At 40.5% G+C, this 21009-nt stretch overlaps 1 long non-coding RNA gene across 1 annotated transcript in view; it reads left to right on the top strand.

The window, feature by feature from the left end:
• Positions 1–11849, top strand: part of LOC131399221 (uncharacterized) — a 56119-nt gene extending 44270 nt beyond the window's left edge. The window contains exon 8 of the long non-coding RNA XR_009217087.1: positions 11800–11849. This is a non-coding gene — a long non-coding RNA (uncharacterized LOC131399221). The remainder of the gene's footprint in view (positions 1–11799) is intronic.
• Positions 11850–21009: the final 9160 nt, after the last annotated feature.

The raw sequence follows: 21009 nt of genomic DNA, 5'->3' as shown, positions 1-21009 counted from the left end.
AAGAGAAGAAATGGAAAAGAATATTCAATTCCTCAGATAAGTTTGCAATCAAATGAGGCTGAGGGGACCTGGGGGCACTGATCAGAGCAGGATCCTAAGGGAAGAGTTTTAAGTCAATTTCAAATGAGGCTAAAACTGGAATGAGATAGTATTTTAACAGTTATCTGAAATCATAAGCATTTTTCTGACCTTTGAGAATTTACTTGCTTATAAACTATACAACATGTGGAATAAGAGAGTGTTGATATTGTTTAATTTCTTTTTATTTTTCAGCACTTTGTAATAGATGTGGCTATTCACAATTAATAAATATCATAATGTGGAGAGACCCAACTTTCAGCTGCCTGATATTATCAATTCTTACACAAAGCTAGAGTTTTATAATTTTATTTATTTATTTTTACCTCCAAAGCCCCAGTAGATAGTTGTATGTCATGCTGCACATCCTTCCACTTGCTGTACGTGGGACGCAGCCTCAGCATGGCTCGAGAATCAATGCGTCAGTGTGCACCCAGGATCCGAACCCGGGTCGCCAGCAGCGGAGCGCAAGCACTTAACCTCTAAGCCACGGGGCAGGCTCCCCAAAGCTAAAGTTTTAAAGGTCAAAATTCATTTTAGTTACCTTTCATCTAGTCCATTTATATCAGAAAGTTGTTGAGTTTTAGGAAAATACTCCAAAACACAAATTTTATACGTAATTTCAAAAACAAAAAATGACTTAAAAACTGAGTGGTAACCATATGTTAATCTACCATATATTAATCTTCAACATGGGAGCAAAGATTTTTAGAAAATATAATTGATATTTGCCAATTTGTATATTGTAGAATGCTAGAGAATTTACAGTTTTAATAGTATTTCAAATGCCAGAGAATAATAAACAGAATGGTTTCAGTTTTATGAAATGGTTTTTTAGACATAGCAGATTTTCAGAGCATATTTCTTGAAAATAAAACAATGAGTTAGTGAGGTTTAAGCAATGTGGTTTTATTTTAAACTTGCTCATTCCATGGGAGCATCAATAAAAGCCCTCCAGGAGTGGCTGACACTCTTGCCTTCCGCCTGAGCACCAGCTGTATTTTCTTTAAGCATCAGACTCTCAGGCAACACCATAGCCCTCAACTCCGTTTAGTTGAGAAAAGGTTTTATGAGTCCTGTGTTTTTTCTAGGGGTATGGAGTTCCCAGACTTATTAAGTACAGGGAGAGAGTAAGAGTCAGAACACATTCAATAAACTCCGGTGTGCTCAGGTGAGAGGACAGGTGCCTGAACTCACATCTGAAGAAGAACTTGGAGGATGTTTTCTGACTCTGTTTCCTGCCTCTGACAAAGCAGTCCTGGACATCCCCATTACGTCCACCCAATAACACAGGCAGCCTTGATGGACCAGAAGTCCTCCTATGTCCATCATTTGTACAGAGCAAACTGGCTTAAGGCCTCTCGTTTCCTGCTGCAGTGGTAATTTACAGAGATACAGCACTGCCATCTAGCGACTAAGAAGAGAACAGCAAGGTGCTTTACATGAAAAGTGAGATTCTGAGTTTTTAAAAAAACAGTGAAGCACTAAAGTTGGTAAAGTTGACACAAAGTTGACACGTTGTGGCATACGAAAGTTATAGTAAACCTGAAAAATGTGTATGTGAATTAATCAGTTCTCTATGTCTTTAAAACATGTCTTGACATCTGACTCATAAATAGTACAGTTTAAATATAATTGAATAACTTTGGAAATAAACTTCTCATCTCATCTCATCCAATGCTGTTGGCAGGAGCCGGTATTAAATAGCCAGATGGTGAGTACCCATGGTGAAGCACTATTTTTATCACAGTGGAGAGAATATGAGGCATAAACCCAACAGACTGATGTTCAGATCTTCCCTCTTACCCTTGATCAATTTTGTAAACATGGTTTTCTTTATCGGTTAAATATGAATTATAACAGTTACTTTAAAGGATTACTGTAAGAATTGCATAAGGTAATACAGTAAAGGAACCGGTGCACAGTAGATTGATAGTTAATTCTCCTTCGCTTTCTTCTATGAAACATACACACTTCATCTAAGAAGAGAACCCGTGTATAAAATAAACTTATGACAAAGAGTCAATGGCTCCTGAAGTAAGGGACATCATTGTTGAGTGCTTAACCTCAACTGACTCCAAATACTGTTAACTGTCAGTTAATTTTATATGTTTTCTGTCTTCCAGACACTTCACTGGCTACAAGGAGAAGGTATGAAATTTAAATTGATCTATTTCACCCTTGAATGGCCAAGCTGTAACATCAGGTGTTTTAAATCACCTAGTTCTCCAGGTATTCGGCTTATTACTATATATTTTACCAGGGTTCACAGCCCGAGACAAATAGAAAATTATTATAATTTTACACACATGAATATATATCTTGACTATTACAGCTGGAATCTTAATATATAGAGCAATTTTGTACATGTTTTTTCCTTATCGATAGTACAGAATACTTTTGTCCAGGTTTACTTTGGCATTATTATATATAATGAAGAATTCAGCAATATATGCCTTGGAGATAAGGATTTAGAAAAATCTATCATACTATTGGAGTCGTGCCTCAAAAAAAAAAAACTGCTATAAAATTGAGAGGATATTTTGAAGGCATTAAGATATTTTTCTCAATTATTTCCAACTTTATTTCCTTTTACCTATTTTTAATCTTTCTCCATCTTTTTCACTATTGGCTAATCATCTCGTAGTAATTAAATCACCCTCAGCTGAGTCGAGCATGCCTCTTCAAGTGCCCCAGTCTGATATTGGTCTCAGCTCTGACAAAAAGAAGCTGGAAAACCAGTTTTATGGCACTATTCGTAAGAATGTCTTTACTCTTACAATAATAGCTATATTTTTGAAAGGCACCAGTGGATTACAAAATGAACTACTCGACCAATGTGGTATCCTCATTTTCCCTCCAGAGGAAGAGAGCACAACTTTCATGTGTAATGCAGGGCTGCTGCTTTATTGTTTTTTCCTTTCAAGACATTTTATTACATGTAAAACTTAATAGGGTGAATAGTAATACATGAGTAACAATATAAACGTACAAACAGCAAAAAGATACTATTTTAGTGTCATAATTTTATATACTGTAACAAACAGTAATACTTTCATAATGTAATGTCTTGATTGATCATAAAGTTTTTTCTGGCTCATTTTTATGCTAAATCATTTATTAGATTACCAAATTTATACTTTTATGATCTTTATTTTCAATCAGTATAATTGAAGGGACACCAATTGTTCTTGGTAAGTGAAAGGTCACAAAAATTTTTTGATAATTTGTAAGTTTGAGAAGGATCTTTCTGCTTTTAAAAAGAGAAGTCATTTAATATTTCAAAAAGTTCTCAAAAATCATCAAATTCTTTAATTTCACAGAGAGGAATACTACGTTCCAGAGAGCCTAAGTACGTTGTCACACACTAACCAGAAACAGACCTGGGCCTAGAACTTAGGTCTGAGTCGCCTGACTTCTACTGGAAAACACTCAAGAGAGCACACTCTCTTCTTACTAGTAATTTCTAATACTAAGTTATTTTCAAAAGCACAGTTAAGAGAAAGTGTAAATAAATAAAACAGATGATTTTATATAAAAAAGTAGCAATTGCTACCCACAATTTCTATTCCATATGAGTGTTTCCTTTCTTGCAGGTTTCTTTTTTTTAATAGCAAGTCCATTTTGGAAACAAGAAAAAAGACATAATATTTTGCTTCTTTAGTAACAGCAAAAAAAGCTTCTGTGGAAATTAAAAAGACACTAACTAGTGTTTCATCTACTAAAGCAACTTAAGAATATTATTTGATTTTAGAAAAGCTCTGAGAGATTTTTTTAAAAATCATATCCATGTGACTATTAGTCCAGCCAGGCAGATCTCCACATGACATCTCCTAAAGTGTCCAGTTTTCTGCTGGATCCAGCTGTTGTCAGGCCCAATGCTCTGGTTGGGTAGAGAATGATGCAGCTTCTGAAAAGCATGTGCTCAGTTCCACTTCAAGGCTGATTTTCTCTGCAAAGTCTAAGTGGAGGAAAACATCCCCTTCCACCTGACTGGATTCCCCTGCAGGCCTAGAGAAACAAGGTGGCCTAGCCACCTGGGCAGACAGGAAGATAAATGAGAGTCTGTCACAATTTTATGACAAATAAGAGAGAAAAGGATTCGACATCCTAACAAGATCTTCTTACCGGTTGAACAGCATCTGAACATTTTTTTTCAGAGTTTTCAAAATAGCACATTGAGATACTAGGTTGGAAAGGAAGAAGATAGTCAATATATTAAAAAATAAATTTTCTCATTTCCTCAATCAGAAAACCAAACTAAACAAAATATATCTTTAACCATAAGTACCTAAAACATCCAGTTTATCTTCCCGTTATAATTCTGTGTTATGAGAACATGACTGCTTTTCAATATATTTAATATGTACAGTGACTAACACTCATGCCATTAATGACTTTTGAAATTAGAATAGCCCTATGCCCTTATTGACAGACATCAATCATAATTAATTTTCTCAATTGCTAGTTTCTGTTTTGTGCCAGAAAGTACCTGCTAAGACATTCAGTTTTTATATTATTCACTTTGCGTAAGTCTGTACAATGATGGGCGACAACTCAGCCATCTTGAAGCACGGGCTCTCAAATGCTATATCTCACTATTGGCAAATCACCTTCTGGTTTGAATGAGAGACAATCAGCCCTGTCACAGTAGACACTCGGGAAAAAGGGATCTTGCTCCTTTTGTCTGTCCTTTGGGAGTCTGTGAGACTGCAAATTCTTCATACTGGAAAACTTAAGAGATAACCAAGTCCAGGAATCCTTTTAAAGCTAGGGGACACTTTCTTCTAAGTGAAGCTTGCATCAAAGTTTGTAAACATAAGAAAAAAACCAAAGAGTCTTGGGGGCCAGCCCGGTGGCACAAGTGGTTAAGTGCACGCGCTCCGCTTCGGGGGCCCAGGGTTCAAAGGTTCGCATCTTGGGAGCATGCCAATGCACCGCTTGTCAAGCCATGCTGTGACGACATCCTATATAAAGTGGAGGAAGATGGGCATGGATGTTAGCCCAGTGCCAGTCTTCCTCAGCAAAAAGAGGAGGAGTGGCAGATGTTAGCTCAGGGCAGACCTTCTTCACAAAAACAAACAAACAAACAAAAAAAACAAGAGCCTTCAGGAATCCCCAGTGATCCATTGATGGGAGTCTGAAAACCACTCATCTTTTCCGTCCTCCACGTTTTACAGATGAGACATAACACAAGCAGTTGGTGGCAACCTGAAGACTAGAGTTTGTCTCCTGACTGTCACATCAGTCCCACGCCTGACTGTTGTGCATAGCAGATGCCTGACAAGATACAGCAGAAACTCCTTGGAATAATTTAGACATTCCCAATTTAGCAGCATTTTAGTTGATGTAAGTGACAAGGCTATAGAAAAACAAAAGGTATTTACTACTTAAATTGTATAACGTATAGTTAAATGACATTGAAAGTTTTCATTTCACTTACAGCACAGTTTTGATGGGCCCAGGGGCCTTCTTTAATCTGCTCACCCTCCCTGGAGTCTCAAAACTTCTCTGTCTTTCCCCTCTTGCTCACTGTGTTCCAGCCACACTGGCTTCTTGCTGCCCAACAACATCCGAGTCACAGTTCCTCCACAGCATCTCTGCAGCACTGGGATATCTGCATGTCCTCCTGCTCTGTCCCTTCCCTCTGGGCCTTGCTTCAGCCTCCCTGGGCTCTCTAATTAAAGTAGCAACCTACTCGCTCTCTAGCTCTCCCCATTGCCTGTGACTTACCTTCTTCTTGACACAGGTCATCACACAATAGACTATGTAATTCACTTGTCTGCCTACTTATCCATTATCTCTCTTACCCAACAAAAACAAACTCTGTGAAGACAGAGATTTTGTAGAAACTTTTTTCCTTAGTGTATCCCAAGCCTGGCATACAGTAGGTGTTTAAATATTTGTTGAGTAATTGTAAAAGGGAAGGAAAGGAGTGATCAGAAGAATGATCACACCAAGGAAGTAGGTGCCACCATGAAGAGTGTGTATCCTGGGAAGGGTAAGAGGGAGGAAAGATTTTATGTCAGGCAACACGGATACCACTGTGCCTTTACTATTTCCTGCACATCAGCTTGTCGACGTAAATAATCCGTAATCAATCTATAAATCAAAATTGTTGGGCGTTTATTAAGAGCCAACTTTTGAGGACGACAGTCTGTGGTCTTCCTTCCCTAAGGAAAGAAGGGCACCAAAGAAGTGGGGTGTACAGAGCGGTTATATACCGTCAAAGAGCATGTATCACATGTGATTGCATTGTCCTTTTTACAATAGCCACGAGATCAGCCCTACCAGAACAGCTATTGATGGACACAGCGGGGGAGCAGATCTGCTGTCTCGATGGGCGTGGCTGGTGTCAGATCTGTTGTCTGGAGCTGGGTGGTCACAGGATGATTGCAGCAATCAAATCCTAGCCTAGGGAGAAATGCTTATCCTTAAGGAAATGCCAATGAGGGGGAAGTTACAGTCTTATCTTAAGGGCATTTACTCTTCTCTTTGGGACATGGCAAAGCAGATACACAATGCAGGCGACAAGCCATTTTGGAAAAACAAATTCAGGCTGAATTAGCTTTACCCCAAATGGCTTCTTCAAATTATTTTCATTTTTTTTCCCCCAAAGCCCCGCTAGAGAGTTGTATGTCATAGCTTCACATCCTTCTAGTTGCTGTATGTGGGACGAGGCTTCAGCATGGCTGGAGAAGCGGTTCATCAGTGCGTGCCCGGTATCCAAACCCAGGCCACCAGTAGCGGAGCGCATGCACTTAACTGCTAAGCCATGGGGCCGGCCCAAATTTGCTTCTTCATATCTTCCAATATATCCTATTGCTTGCCATTTATTTATCAAGCTCAGTATGTCTTTCAAACAGAAATCATTGAGAATAGCATGAAGTAGTCACTTACCAACAGATTTCACGGTGGCAACAGAATATTAACAAGTGGCCTTCAAATATAACCATTCTCCCAAATACTGTATTTCTCTGACTTAATCAAAAAGGGATTCTTCTCTCTTATACTGACAAATCTCCACTCTGAACTTAGGACTAGAGGTAGCCAATTTTGAATAAAGACTTTTAACATCAAAGCCAGCCAATAGTTCTTGTTAAAGCAAATCCAAACTTGGGAACACTTTTGTTTTCAGTCACCTCCAAATCCTCTCAAACTCAAGATAATGTCTTGACTTTGTGCAGATAGAGCAAAGGTTCTCTTCCTCTTTTTCTATTCAGATAGTGCAGGGAAGAGCCCAAAGTGTCTCCTGGTGGTACACTAACAGTTCTTTACATTAGAAATGCATGCAGTGTTCCTAGCTTCTTTTCCATAGGCCGAGACCTGCTGATCTGCCCAGAGGAGCAAACTTGTGGGCTCCAACAGTAAATAAGACTGTGTGCAGTTTACCACAACAATGAACTACAAAGATGTATCAGGAAATATTTTGAACACCCACACCTAAGCTCCCAGTTTCCCTCTGTCTAATTCCATGGCTACCTGAAGTGAATTCCTTCTCCATCCCCATCCCTTTCGTGATAGTTTTTATTTCTTTGAATCAGTATGTTATAACATCTAAGAGAAATTTCTCAAAATACTCTCTTCAAAATAGCTAGCTGAAGTATAGGAGTTGTAGAGGGTCATGATTTTAAGATGAAAGTGATGTACAGAGTAACTGTACATCAAAATAAAACTGTACTACATCAAACTGTACTATAAAATAAAAAAAAATGAATGAGAACAATAAGAGACAGAGGAAAAAATGCTAAGGAGAAGGACTATAATAGAGAGTAAAAGTCAGAAAGAGAGAAAAAAGATGAAAGAACGTGTAGGAAAGAGAAAGAGTCAGGAGTAACATGAGAAATAGCAGAAAGTGGCACGAGCAGAGGGAAGACACCATGCTCAGAGCGAATGACAGGTCAACTGGCTTCTGAGCAGGGCTCAGTTCTATAGTCACTGGACTACATTTGAGAACTCCACTCAGTTCTAACATCCTGAGATTGACCAGGCTTCATCCAAACTCGGACGGCACTGGTTACCAGTGCTCTCCTCTCCCAGCACCTGCTGGAGCTTTGGGAACTGCCTCTCTCAGCTCTGGCACTGACGGAGTCCCCACTAAATATTCATCAACTGGGATGGTTGTTTTAAAAGAGTAACCCAGAGAGAGCTCTCTCAAGGATACATTTAAACCTGCCAACTCCTTCACTCATCCTTCTGAAGAATTAAGAAACTAATCTGTTTTTTTTTTGTTTTTTTTTTAATTACTGTGAAGCAAAGTAGGAGAAAACTTTCCTGGCAAAACTTTAAATGTTCCATCTTTTTTGAAGTTACATCACAAAAATTCTGAGCATAATCTAAAATTCTGGGCTGCCCACAGTTGCAAATGTGTTTCAGAAATGATCTTTTTATCATCACAAAGTAAGCCTATGTCTTATAAAACAAAATAAACTTGGATGAGTTTTATCTTGTAGAGAGAGGTCAGCAAGAAAAAGACTAGGATGTGCCTCTCTGCTATGAAGGAAAATAAATAAAATCACACCAAAATACACAGAATATGCCTCTAATACTGAATGAAGTGGCCTCTAAAGAATTTTACATTTTAAGTAAAAATGCACTTATATAAAATTATACATTAGTTTGACTAAAATCTAGTCAACTTAAGAGAGGAAGAATTCATTATATTTCATTTAAATAACATGACTTATGATTAGCTGCATAATAAATGGTTGATATTTTAATTCTGGTATACTATGTCCTTCCAAAAATGAAGGTGGGCTTAAACCTGTCATTTTCCTAAAAGGGGCCAACCGTGTGGTCTGCTTATTTGATTATTTAATAGTATGGATCTGTTCCTCATTGCCAATGAAGGATGTCTACACACAGCCTTTAGCTTGCATATGTAAGGGGAAATGCAGGCTGAGTTTACAAAAAGAAAAATTCAAAATAGGGCATTATCTTTAGGAGATGTGGTCAATGTGTTCAAGAATATTTTCTCCCTTGGTCAAGTGACTAGCTGAGAGAGAATGCTGTCAACCTCTTCCTTGGTCCCTTATAGAATGTGTGCACTACCTCAATTGAACATGTCCTAAAGTGTTTGAACTAAACTTGGGAATGAGTTGATGATACTGTATTTGCATTACATCACACAGAATCTCCTTCATTAGGCACCATTCAAAACAATTTTTTGCGATATTAGAGGCCAGAAAACTTTTGCTTCTCTGAGAGACTGCTGCTTTTCATCTCATGGACATGAGATGATCGAGAATTCTTCCCATTTCTCTTTCTACTTTAAACCTGAGAGATACATTTCCGACTACCTTTAAATACTGCAGGTCCTTCTGAAACACATTTCAGTGCGCTGGCTTAATTCAGCTTCATTGCACTGTTCAGTCCTAAATTCCTTTCAGTTTGATCTATTTCCCTTTGTAATCCTTTTGTATTCCTAGATATTTAAAAGCTGCTCAAATCTATATTGTAGGAAAGTTGGGTTACAATTCTTTCAGCCAGCATGTAAACCCAATTTTTAGGGTTTCTACACAAAACGTTTCTGCCATGTTTCTACCAGCTCTCCTTTCATATATTTTTCTCCAGGACTTCCTGTGACAAAATTGCCTTTCTAAAAGCCAGTCTTCTGTTCACTCTATTGGCTAGTCACATTTCCATAGAAAGATACGCGACTGGATTTTCAAAAGATGCAACAAGAATGATCAAGTCCCGATTCACACCTAGACAGCCTGCTCCTGTTCTCCATGAATTTTAAAACTCAAGTTAATTATCTCTTTGATTTTGCCTCAATCTCTTGAGTAATCTTGGCAATGAGCCCCTAAACTGCAACACAGCCTGCTTCAGCAGACACAAAACTCTCTCTCAAATGCTTGCATTCATGTGCTGACTATGTATTGTATTTATTTAGATCTTATTGAACAAAAGATCTTCATTGATTCACTCAAATACTTAAGTATATACTATGTGCCCAATGGTCTTGAAATGTTGGGGGTCCACAAGGAAGACAGATATGTGTAAACAGATAAATTAGACTACAGAGATAATATGAATGAAAGAGATATGAATAAACTGCCGTCAGACTCCAGGGAAAGAACCACCATGGGTTGACCTACAACTAAGATATATAGCTATGTACTGGGGATTTGAGGATAAAAATAACCATCATGGGGGGTGGACAGGCTTTGTACCATCTAAGGAAAGGAAAAGGAAGGGAGAGAAGATAAAGAGAAAATGAGATAAATGGAAAGGTTTTCTTCTTCTTCATGCTTTTTGCCACCAGATTTTGGAGCACATTGCTTGCTGATGTCCTTTCTAGCCAGTCTTATCCTTCAGCCGGCTTCTAGAGACTTCAACAATTCAATTGTAACAAGCTGGGCTCCTCCCTGCAGAAAATGCCAACTATGTAGGGAGCCAGGAGGGAAGCAAAAGATTCACAGGAATCTGCAGCCCTTCTGCAGCTCACTGGTGGGGAGGGTCACTGAGGCTTCACCTTGGCCTCTGTCTCCAAGTTCACATAAAGGAGAGTCGGTTCCTTTCTTGACATATGAACATGGAGAGAAACCTGTTTCACAGAAGGGGTTATGGAAAAATTAAAGTGAGATCCATGAAAAAGGCAGAGGAAGTAGCACCATGAATCTGAAGTAACTGGACATGTGAATTAGTAACCAGTATAAAGAAGAGCTGAAGACAAAGGAAAGGCAAAAAACAAGTTCTCAATTTTCTAAAATGGAAATGCAAGTCTTTCTTCTTCAAAAAGAAAAAAGTCATTGAACCCTTTCCTTTAAAATAAAATTGAAAGGGGCCACATGTTGCAAATAATGCTTTTAACCATGATGTCACTACCCAATAATGTGTAGCAATCAGTTGTTAAGTTCATTGCAAATACTTCATTCCTTAACAATTATGTTATCAAAGTTTGCAATTGATATATATGCACTTTAGAAAATAGTAGACTGTGTGCAAATTCGTCATTATATTATTGACAATGTCACTCTTAGAACTGTAATCTTGACTAGGAGAGAGCAGGTGGCATGACCCTAGATTACTAGAGTCACAGCAAGAAAAGTTAAGAAAGTGCCATCAGGACATTTGGACAAAAGAATGTTATATGGCTTTTGGGTTTATAACAGATCAATTGGAGAAAAACAAGTCACTACATTAAATTATTTTCTACTTACCTCCATCACCCTCTCCAAGAACACATATTTTAAAATGAGACAAGTTATTATATTAAAAATTACTGGCTCTGGCATTTTGAAAACTATGTCCAATAATGAAGCAAAAACTGGTTTATAAACATCCTGGTATCAATTCCAACTACCATCTTTTACCAAACTAAAACTCTCATTATCACTAATTCACTTGCAATCTAGTGCTCCTCCAATATACAAAATCAACAACTTAAAATGTGTCATAATTTTTTAAAATTTCCCTAAAATTTTAGAGGATAATAGGAATATATGTCTTGGACAAGTTGAGAACGATGGAGACACTAGGAAAGGAAAAGATGAAAATATTACCCTAATCAATGATGTCAAACACAAGTTATGAACAACTGTTAAAAGAATTCTCTATGAAATTGATCAATGCTACTGTCTCTATACCTGGCTATTTCCTATCAGTAATTAGATACATAAACAAATAGAATAGTCTATCTAACGGGATCAATTCTTTTACTTGTGTGCTTTCCCTTTTAAAACTACATATGCTTTTATGTGTTTGCTCTATGTTTAGGTGGTGTCACATTAGAACACCCTCATCTCTGAAGATCTTTGCGTTAAGGAACACTACCTTGGCCCTTGATCAACTGTACTCTGTGTTATGGTAAACTCAGAGCCCTACATGCATCAATGTTTTCTACATGCTCTTTCCCGTGCATTGTTCATGTCAGGGAGTATAGTCCACCAAGTGAACACTAAGCAGTGTTTCAAAAGCATCAGATATTAAAAGGAGGACATGCAGGTTTGGGTGTAGGCCCCCAGTCAGTGCCTCAGTGCAAAGAAGAAGAGGTAAATGCATCCCTCCAGAGACTGGGATAAAAACAGGAGGTTATGAGCAGGAGGCTCCCTCTGCAGGCCTTTAAGCAGGGACCTGGAATAAAAGTGCTGTCACCGTGGATCATGGTTGGTTTTACAGGAAACTCACGAAGAAGATAAGGACATGAAATAATGATAATTATAATAACAGCAACAAACACTTCTACTGAACCAAGGACTGCACTTTGAATGTAAATTCTGTGCTTGAACATACATTAACTCACAGGACCCTGAAAATATCCCGACGTAGTAAATGTTGATGTTTTAACCATTTTATAGATGAAGAGACTGGGTACAGTGGATAGAATACTCACCCAGGTTAAGAAGCTGATATATGGCTCAGCCCAAGCTCAGTGCTCTTATGTTATGCTCTTTGACTACAACTCCAAGTTAAGTCTCTAATGACTATCTCCAATCACAGGTGCCAACCCCATCCTCCTCCATCGATGGAGGTAGGCTTGGGCAGGGCATGGACCAGGGTGTGGGAGGCCGGCTGATCTCAGGTCTGGCACACAGGTTGCCAGGCTGCTTCCTCTTCTGTCGAGGCCTAGCACTCGCCCCAGAAAACTTGGCTGCGGGCCTCAAGTCTCTTTCGTGCGGAACTTCTCCCTCTGAAAGTGGCCTGTCCCAGGAGACTGGGCCGGCTGGCCGGCCAAACACCTCTGGACAAAGTAGGCGAACTGAGCTGGCCTTCCCGTCGCCCTCTGCGTGGCTCCTCTGCACTCAGGCAGAAGGCCTCACTCGTGCCCTCCATCATGCTTTTCTCCCCAGAGCCATGGCCTGGGCTACTGTTAGTCTTACGTTAGTGTTATGTTTGGTTTCCGGTTAATGTCAGTTTTAGGGCTAGGTTTAGTTTTCGAGGTAGTGTTAGGTTTATGTTTAGGTATATGTTTAGGGTTAAGGTTAGGTTTATGGTTCTGGTTAGGGATAGTGTTATGATTCATGTTAATGGTATGGTTGAGTTTAGGTTCGGGTTGGGGTTAGGGTTAAGGTTGATTGCCAGGTTCGGGTTAGATTTCAGGTTAGGGTTAGGGTTCAGTTAGCGTAGGGTTATGATCAAGTTAGTGTTAGGGTTAGCGTTTCTGTTACTGTTGGGGTTAGGGTTAGGTTTAGCATTCGGTTTATCGTTCTGGGTAGGGTTAGGGTTTGGGTTTGGTACATGTTTGTTTTACGTGTACAGTTAGGGTTTGAGTTTAGGGTCAGGCTTATGGTTAGGATCAGTGGTCAGGTTCAGTTTAGTGTTGGGGTTAGTGTTTGGGTTCGAGTTAGCATTAGGGTTAGGGTTAGGTTCAGTGTTTGTGTTAGTTTTCGGGTTAGTGTCAGGGTTAGAGCTTGGTTTCGGTATTGGTTTAGGCTTAGAGTTAGGGTTGGGTTAGTCTTCAGGTTAGTGTTAGGGTTCAGGTTCGAGTTAGGGTTCTTGTTAGGGTTAAGATTCAGGTTAGGGTTCGGGTTAGGGTTAAGCTGAGGTTTAGGGTTAATATTCGGATTAGTGTTATGATTAAGTTTTGGGTTCGAAAAAGGCTTAGCTTTCGCGTTAGGTTTCTTGTTAGGGTTAGGCTTAGGGTTAGGGTTGGGTTCGGGTTATGGTTAAGGTTAGGTTTAGGTTTAGGTTTTGGTTTCGAATTAGGGTTATGGTTAGTGTTAGGGTTCGATTTAGGGCTAGGGTTAGGGTTAGCCTTGGTTTTGGATTAGGGTTAGGGTTAGATTTAGGGTTAGAAATATGTTTAGGGCTCAGGTTAAGGTTAGGGTTAGCAATAGGGTTAGGGTTAGGGAAATGTTTAGTTTTAGTGTTAAGTCTAGTGTTCGAATGAGGGTTAGTGTTAGGATTCAGGTTCGGGATCGGGTGAGGGTTAGGGTTAGACTCGAGCTAAGATTATGGTTATGTTTAGGGTTACAGTTAGTGCTAGGATTTCTGATAGGGTTAGGGTTAATGTTCATGTTAAGTTTAGGGTTAGGTTTAAGGTCAGGATTGTTTTCGGGTTATGGTTACAGCTAGGGTTCAAGTTCAATTTCCAGTTAGGGTTACGGTTATGTTTTGCTTATTGGGACGGTTAGGATTAGGGTTACTGTTAGGGTTATGTTAAGGTTTAGGGTGATGTTAGTGTTTGTATTAGGATTAGGGTTAGGGTTTGGGTTCTCATTGGGGTTAGTGTTAGTGTCGGATTAGGCTTTGAGTTTGTGTTAGTTTTAGGGTGAGGGTTAAGTTTAGGGTAAGAGTCAGGGTTTGGGTTGGGGTTCGGGTTAGGGTTAGGGTTAGGGTTAGCTTTAGGCTTAGGGTTGGGGTTAGTTTTGGATAAGGGATAGGGCTGGGTTCAGGTTGGGTTTGGGTTCGAGTTAGGGTTAGGTTTAGCATTTGGGTTCGGATTCGGGTTATTTTTCGTGTTCAAGTTAGCATTATGGTTACGGTCAGGGTTTAGGTTAAGTTTATCGTTAGGGTTAGGTTTTGGCTTAGGGTTATGGTTAGAGTTAGTGTTAGGGTTAGGATTAGAGTTAGGTTAAGGTTAGGGTTGGGTTCGGGTTAGGTTTACTATTAGGGTTCATGTTAGGTTTAGGGTTATGTTTAGTCTTAGAGTTAGTGTTCAGATTAGGGTTAGGGTTAGATTTCAGGTTCGTGTTAGGGTTAGGATTAGCAGTAGGTTTCGGGTTAGGGTTAGGACTAGGGTTCGGGTTAGGTTTGGGTTCGGGTTAGGGTTAGGGTTAGAGTTCGGGTGAAGATTAGGGTGAGAGTTAGTGTTAGGTTTGGGATTACGATTCGGATTAGGGTTAGGGCACTGTTTCAGGCTCAAGATGGGATTGAAGTTAGTGTTAGGGTCGGGTTAAGGTACGGCTAAGGTTCGGTGTACAGTTAGGTTTAGGGTTAGTGTTAGGCTTAGAGTTTGGGTTTTGGTTATGGTTATGGTTAACGTTAAATTTTGTGTTAGGCTTAGGCTTAGAGATATTATTGGGTTGAGTTAGGTTTAGGGTTAGGGTTAGTGTTAGAATTAGTGTTCAGATTATGATTAGAATTAGGTTTCAGGTTAGGGTTAGGATTAGCGGTAGGGTTCATGTTAGGTTTATGGCTAGGTTTCAAGTTAGGGTTGGTTTCGAGTTAGGGTTAGGGTTAGGGTTCAGTTGAGCGTTAGGGTTATTGTTAGGGTTAGGGTTAGGGTCGGGATTATGTTTAGGATTAGGTTTAGGATTCGGGTTAGGGTTAGGGTTAGGGTTAGGGCTAGGCTTAGGGTTCAGTTTAGGGTTAAGGTTAGGGTGCAGCTTAGTGTTAGAGCTAGTGTTCTGGTTAGCATTAGGCTTAGGGTCCGGGTTAGGGTTCCGGTACGGGTTATGCTTAACGTTAGGTTTCATATTAGGGTAAAGTCGAGGGTTAGAATTAAGGTTAGGGTTAGGGTTAAGATTGTGTTGGGTTAGCGTTAGCATTAGGGTTAGGGTTAGGTTTAGGGTTCGGGTTAGGTTTAAAGTTAGAATTTGGGTTCTGCTTTGGGTTAGGGTTACTGTTAGTGATTGGGTTATGGTTAGGCTCTGGGTTAGGGCTAGGTTTATGGTTATGGTTGGGTTGGGTTTAGGTTAGGGTTAGGGTTCAGGTTATGGTTATAGTTAGGATTAGTATGAGGTTTCAGGCTAGTGTTAGGGTTGGGGTTACTGTTAGGGTTGGGTTAGGCTTATGTTTGGGTTCCAGTTAGGTTTAAGTTTTGTGTTCGTGTTAGGATTCGTTTATGGTTAGTGTTAGGATGAGGGTTAGGGTTAGGGTTCAGTTTACAGTTACGTTTAGGTTTCAGATTAGTGTTAGAGTTCGGGTTGGTGTTAGGGCTAGGGTTATGGGTCTGTTAGTGTTAGGGTTAGGGTACGGGCGCCTGTTTTATTTAGGGTTAGGGTTAGTGTTAGGGTTTAGGGTTAGTGTTTAGTTTAGGGTTAGGATTAGACTTAGTGTTCGGTTAGAGTTAGGGTTCCTGATAGGGTCCTTGATTGGGTTAGTGTTAGAGTTCGGGTTCGGGTTAGGATTAGTTTCGGGTTATGGTTTGTGTTAGGGTTTGAGTTAGTGTTATGTTTTGTGGGCTAGGTTAGTTTTAAGCTTAGGTTAAATTTAGGGTCAGGGTTAGGTTTAGGGTTCGAGTTTGAGTTTGAGTTAGGTTTTAGGTTAGGGTTACGGTACGGGTTCAGGTTATGTTTCAGGTTAGGGTTTGGTTTGAGTTCAAGTTAGGGATTGGTTTAGGGGTCGGGTTAGGTTTAGGAGTGTTGTTGAGGTGTGTATTCGAGTTAGGTTAAGGTTAAGTTGAGGATAGGTTATTGTTGGGGTTTGGGTTCTGGGTAGGCTTAAAGTTAGCATTAGTTTTAGGTTTAGGGTTCATGTTAGTGCTAGTGGTAGGGTTAGGGTTATGGTTAGTGTTAGGGTTCGGGTTAGGATTGCGGTAGTGTTAACGTTAGGGCTTGGATCAGTGTTAGGATTAGGTTTAGGGTTAGAATTAGCATTTGGGTTCGGCTTCGCATTCTACTTATGTTTAGGGTTAAGATTAGGGTTAAATTTAAGGTTCAGGTTATGCTTAGTGTTAGCTTTCTGGAAAGGATTCTGGTTAGGGTAACTGTTAGAGTTAGGCTTCAGGTTAGGCTAATGTCAGGGCTGGGGTTAGGGTTAGGGTTCAGATTAGAGTTAAGGTTCACATTAAAATTAGGGTTCGGGTTCGGTTTAGGGTTAAAGTTATGGTTACAGTAACGGTTATTGCTAGGGTTCTGGTTAGGGTTCAACTTAGGCTTAATGTTAGGGTTCGTATTAGGATTCAGTTTATGGTTAGTGTTAGGTTTGGGGTTAGGGTTAGGGCTAAGGTTACTGTTAGGGTTAGGGTTAGGGCAAGTGTGAGGGTTTGATTTCGGATTAGGGTTATGGTTAAGTGTAGGATTAGAGTTAGTGTTCAGATTAGGTTTATGGTTCCAGTTCGGTTTCGGGATTCGGGTTGGGGTTAGGGTAGGTTTAGGCTTTGGGTTAGGGTTAGGGTTAGGGTTCGTGTTAGGATTAGGGTTAACATTAGGCTTAGCTTTACGGTTCAGGTTCAGGTTCAGGTTAGGTTTAGCATTAGGTTGGGGTTATGCTTTCGGTTACGGTTACAATTTGGTTCGGGTTAGGATTTGGTTTAGAGTTAGGCTTAGGGATAGGGTTCGTGTTAGGGTTAGGGCTAGTGCTCGGGTTAGTCGTTGCTTGTGTTAAGGCTAAGGTTTGGTTTAGGTTTACGGTTAGTTTTAGGGTTAGGGTAAGAGTTCGGGTTAGGGTGAGGTTAGGGTTAGGGTTCGGGTTAGGGTTAGTATTTGGGTTCGGGTTTGATTTAAGGTTAGAGTTCAGGTTAGGGTTAGGCTTAGGGTTCAGGTTAGAGTTAGGGCTCGTGTTCGGGTCAGAGATACAGTTCTTGTTATGGTTTGGGTTAGGGTTAGGGTGCGGGTTAGTATTAGGGTTAGGCTTTGGGTTAGGGTAAGGGATAGGTTTAGTTTTATGGTCAGGGTTAGGGCCATTGCTACTGTTAGTGTTAAGGTTAGGGTTAGGTCTACAGCTTGGTGAAAGTTTACGGTTCGTTCTAGAGCCAGGGTTAGAGTCAGGTTTAGGACTGTTTTAGGGTTAGGTCCAGGGCAAGGAGTAGGCTTGGTGTTCCAGTTAGGATTAGGATTATTGTTGGTTAGGACTAAGGTAAGGGTTAGGGTTAATGTAAGGGTTAGGGCCATAGCTAGGGTTAATGCTAAGGTTCGGGTTATGTCTAAGGCTTGGTCAAGCATTAAGGTTTGGGCTAGGGCTAGTGTTAGCATCAGGTCTAGGACTAGGTGAAGGTTAGGGTCAAGGTTAATCTTAGGGTTAGGGTGAGGGTTACCGTTGGGGTTAGGGTTACTGTTGCTTAGGGCTAGGGTTAGAGTTAGGGCTAGGGCTGGGTTATGTTCAGGGCTAGGGCTAGGATTAGTGTTATGGTTACTCTTAGAGTTAGGGGAGGTGGTTTGAGATTCAGTTAAGGTTAGGTTTAGCCGTAGGGGTAGGATTAGGAATAGGGCTACTGTTTGTGTTAGGACTGGTTTAGGGCTACAGCAAGGGCTAGTGTTAGGGTTAAGGTTGCATTACATGTAGGGTTAGGGTGAAGGTTAGGGGTGGGAGTAGTGTTAGGCGTAGTGTTATGGCAAGATTATCATTAGGGCTGGGCTTAGGGCTATGTTTAGTTATTACATTTAGTGTTAGGTTTCCTTTTAGGTTTATAAGTAGATTTATTTTTATGGTTAGGGATGGGGTTGGTTTTGAGGTTAGGGCTAGGGGTATGATTAGGGTTAAGTCTGACGTTAGTGTTGGGTGTGCCTTAGGGTTGGGACAATGGAAAGTGTAGGAGTAGGCGTAGGGTTTTGGTTTGGGTTAGCGTTAAGGTTATGCTAGTGTTAGGGTTACTGTTAGGGCTAGTGCTAGGACTAGGTTTAAAGTTAGGGTTAGAGTTACAGTGGGTTAGGGTTACCATTACAGTGAGTTTTAGGGGTAGGCATATGATTAGGGTTAGGGCTAGGGCTAGTTTTAGGGTTTGGGATAGGTTTATCGTTAGAGCTAAAGTTGGATTTGTGTTCATGATACAAACCCTAACCCTAGCCCTAAAACTAATGCTAACATTAATCCGACCGTGAAGCCTAATTCTCACCATAGCCCTAACTCTAAACCTAACCCTAACCGTAGCCGTAGACATAACCTTATCCTTTACCTTAACCCTAAATCTTAGCCTAAACTTACCCCTATACTAAACCTATGCCTACCACTAACCCTATACCTGACCCTTACCGCAACTCAACCTCAATCCAAACATTAACATTAACCCTAAAAATAATCCAAGAACTAGCACTAAGCCTAAGCCTATCCCCATCACTGACCATAGTCCTAGTCTTAACCCTAACCCTGGCACTAGCCCTATCCCTAACACTAAACCTAGTCCTAGTCTTAGCACTCACCCTAACTGTAACCCTACCCCTACCCCTTGCCCTATATCTAACCCTAACACAACCTACAACTGAAACTAATCCTAGCCCTAACCCTAGCCCTAAAACCCAGACCTTACACTAGCCATAACCATAAGCCTACGTCTAAACCTAGCACTGGCCCAAACTTTAACCTTAACACTAGCCCTATGTTAACTCTAGTACACTAACTCTAAACACTAAGGCTAACACTAACCTTAACTCTAATCCTAACAATACCCCTAACACTAATACAAACCTAGCCCTAACCCTAATCTTAAACCTAAGCCTAACGCAACCCTAACTCCAACCCTAACCCTGCTTCTCTCCATAAAACTAACTCTAACCTTAACCAAAACCTAACCCTAACCCTATACTTAACCTTGGGAACTAATTTGTATAGAACAGGGAATCCAGAGTAGAACTGAGCCAAATCATGTCTAGCACCCATTCCTGGAAATAACTTCATGCCCCATCTCCCTTCCTTCCAGCTAGTAAGGATCACATAATACCTAAACAACATTTGGTACAGATTGCTGTTTGGAATCCTAAACCAAACCAGTACACAAACCCTAATCCGAACCTTAAGCCTAACCTTAACCCTAACTCTAATCCGAACCAAAACCCTAATCAGAACCCTAAACTTAACGCAAACTTAACCCCAACCCTACTCATCCTTCTCTCCATAAACTAACTCTAACCAAAACCAAAACCTAACCCTAACCCTATCCTTAACCCTAACACTAATCTTAGCCCTATCTCTACACCTCTACATCTACCCAAACCCTAACCCAATCCGAAGCCTAAGCCTAACCCTACCCCAACACTAGTCATTTGCAGGACCCTAACGCTAGCACAAACACCAATATTAACCATAACACTATCACTAGACCTCCCCCACACCGAACTTTACCCCATCTTTAACCGTAAACTTAACCCTAACTGTGACCTTATCCCTATCATAATCCTAGCCATAGCCTTAAAATAACGCTTACTGTAGACCTAATGCTATCCTCAACCCTAACCCTGGCTCTAGCCCTAGCCCTAAACATAACCCTAAACCTAACCCTAAATCTAACACTAACCCTAGCCCTACCCTAACCCAAACCTTAATCCTAGCCCTAAGCCAACACATACCACTACCCCAGACCTTAGTCATAGCCCTAAACCTAACCCTAACACCAACCCTTACTCTAACCCAACCATAACCCTAACCCTAAGCCTAACCCTAATCCTAGACAGAGTCCTAAATCAAACCCTTGCCCTAACCCTAACCCTATTCCTAACCCTCAGCCACATCCAAACCCTAAACATAATGATAACCCTAACACTAAACCTACTCTTAAACCTAACCCTAACACTAACATCAGCCCTAACCCTAACCCAATTGCTAAGCCTAACGCTAGGCTAAACCAAAATGCTAGCGCTTACATATAACACTAACCCTAAAGCTACCACTAGCGGTAACCCTAAAGCTACACCTAACTGTAACACTCTACACAAGCCCTAACCCTAACACAAATCCCAGCCCTAGACCTGACCCTAAACTTAGCCCCAGACATGACCATATCCCTAACCCTAACCCTAGCTCTAGCCCTAACTCTAACCCTAACCATAACTATGGACTTAGGCCTAGCCCGAATGATACCCCTAGCCCTTTCCATAGCCCTGGCCATAACGCTAACTCTAACACTAGCACATTAACCATAGCCTTAAACCCAACTCTAGCCCTAGTCCTAACCCTAATTCTAAGCCTAGACATAAGCCTAGCCCTAACACTAACCCTAGCCCTAAACCAAACACTAAGCTTAACTGTAACTCTAACGTAGCACTAAATTTAACCGAAGACCTAAAACTACCCCTAACCCAAACTCTTATACTAACCCACCCTAACTCTGGTCCTAACACTATGCATAAATCTAGGCCTAACATTAGCCCTAACTCTAACCATTGCCCTAAC

Source organism: Diceros bicornis, chromosome 37, assembly GCF_020826845.1.
Source record: "Diceros bicornis minor isolate mBicDic1 chromosome 37, mDicBic1.mat.cur, whole genome shotgun sequence".
NCBI classification, from domain to species: domain Eukaryota; kingdom Metazoa; phylum Chordata; class Mammalia; order Perissodactyla; family Rhinocerotidae; genus Diceros; species Diceros bicornis.
This window is presented reverse-complemented; position numbering and strand designations above follow the sequence as displayed.